Source organism: Nomia melanderi, unplaced genomic scaffold (assembly GCF_051020985.1).
Source record: "Nomia melanderi isolate GNS246 unplaced genomic scaffold, iyNomMela1 scaffold0487, whole genome shotgun sequence".
Classification (NCBI taxonomy): Eukaryota; Metazoa; Arthropoda; class Insecta; order Hymenoptera; family Halictidae; genus Nomia; species Nomia melanderi.
Genome location: NW_027475601.1, coordinates 25,001 through 27,196, shown reverse-complemented (window position 1 = coordinate 27,196; position 2,196 = coordinate 25,001). Strand labels below are relative to the sequence as shown.

At 47.3% G+C, this 2,196-nt stretch overlaps 1 non-coding gene across 1 annotated transcript; it reads left to right on the top strand.

The window, feature by feature from the left end:
* The first annotated feature begins 308 nt into the window (after positions 1–308).
* Positions 309–463, top strand: LOC143176305 (5.8S ribosomal RNA). Its single transcript, XR_013000874.1, has one exon. It is a non-coding gene; the product is annotated as a 5.8S ribosomal RNA (ribosomal RNA).
* Positions 464–2,196: the final 1,733 nt, after the last annotated feature.

Here is a 2,196-nt window from a genome sequence, read left to right as displayed (position 1 = left end):
CGATGGATTCAGTATCGGGTAGGATACAAAATATATCCCCGTCGTTTCCACGCGTGCGAGTCTTCTGCGTCTTTCGCGGGTTTTTGAATGCACTATACGCCCGGAACGTCGAGAAATATATACATATTACTTGAACGTTTTTCGTCTCGAAAGGCTTCGGTGTCGTCTCCAAGGCGACGCCTGAATCTCCTTCGCGCGCTGGTCGGAGATTCAGGTATCAACTTTTATCTTCTCTTTGAAAGAAGAGAGATATTAGGTCGAACAAGTGAGAATAAAATTATATATGTGAAATATAAAATTTATACGATTACCCTGAACGGTGGATCACTTGGCTCGTGGGTCGATGAAGAACGCAGCTAATTGCGCGTCAACGTGTGAACTGCAGGACACATGAACATCGACATTTCGAACGCACATTGCGGTCCACGGATACAATTCCTGGACCACGCCTGGCTGAGGGTCGTTTACGTACCATACACTGCTTGCGTAGCTCTGTCAAATCCCCGCCGTCGTTCACCTCTTCGGATCGAACGTTTTTTTACCGAAGGGCGCAAAGAACGTCTCTGAGTCGGGTTAAGAGAAGGATGCTACGTACGAGCGAACGATGGGTGTCTCGTCGGCGTTTGTCGCGGACACGCGAAAATTCTGTGAATTTCACGGACAGTGTACGTTCTAGTTGTTGCAAAACGATCGGAATCGTTTGTATGGACTCGCGTGAGTGTTCGCGGCGTCGTGCGTCGTTCAATTACGACCGCCCGCGGATACCGCTCCACTGCGATATGGATCTGAGCGACAACTTTTTCGGCTGTTCGTGAGATGAACGGTTTCGTGTGTTTAGAAAAATTTTTTTTCCCGCGCTCCCGACGTCACCTGAAATGATGCGTCAGAGGTGAAAGAAAATATTAAGAAGTCGAGAGAGAGAGACTACACACGTTTTATTCATATTTTGTATACCGTGCGTGAGACGGATGTGCACGACACGTCGTATGTCGGTATATTACCGACTGGCCCCAGGGAGATTGTTTTCTTCCTCTCTTACGAATGAGATGTACGTTTCGGAGGATCGTCGTTACCGAAACACACGGCAAAACGAGACTTCTCGCAGCAGAACCTTTATACACAATACACATCGACTCTTTTTACCCCGAGAGAGAGAGAAAAGGTGTATTTCTTTTTTTTATTTTTCGAATTCGACGCACGAACGCTTTGACGACTGGAGAAAAACACGGTGTGTGTTAAAATCGTGCGGGACGAGCATGCGTATTCGTAACGGGTCGAATAGTTCTTATTCCCCGTCGTCGCGTGTCCTCGCTGGACCACCACCGTGCGCTTCCGCCACGTTCAGTTGAATTTCGAAATATATATATATAAAAAGAATCACCATATACTCTCTTTCGGGAGGTGTATTTTTATCGGTTTCTGCTATAGAGAAGAGACGGAGATCGTGTTGTGAGGTGTAACGTTTCTGTATCCCCGTTTCGGAGGATCGTCGTTATCGGCGGAACACACGTCAAAACGAGACTTCTCGCAGAACCTTTATACACAATACACATCGACTCTTTTACCCCGAGAGAGAGAAAAGGTGTTTTTCTTTTTTTTTTATTTTTCGAATTCGACGCACGAACGCTTTGACGACTGGAGAAAAACACGGTGTGTGTTAAAATCGTGCGGGACGAGCATGCGTATTCGTAACGGGTCGAATAGTTCTTATTCCCCGTCGTCGCGTGTCCTCGCTGGACCACCACCGTGCGCTTCCGCCACGTTCAGTTGTATTTCGAAATATATATATATAAAAAGAATCACCATATACTCTCTTTCGGGAGGTGTATTTTTATCGGTTTCTGCTATAGAGAAGAGACGGACGATCGTGTGTGACACCACGTGGTAACGTTTCCGTATCCCCGTAAAATACGTTTATCTTTTCTCGTAGAAAAGAGAGAGGAAGAGGCAGGAGCTCCTCTTTGGCGAGGCTTTCGAACGTCGCGTCCCGTCCGCCGGAATATAATGATATAAATATATAACCGCCGCCGACTTTGTGCGAAAGCGTTGAAACGAACGCGTCGGTCGCCCCATGGTGTGTGTTTGTCGTGTCTTCTTTTCCTCTTCTGCACTTCTCTTCACTGTCGATCGCGAGACCGCGCGAGATCCGCTTCGGTCGTCCAGTCCCCGAAAATTCTTCTCGGACGGGCGTTAAAG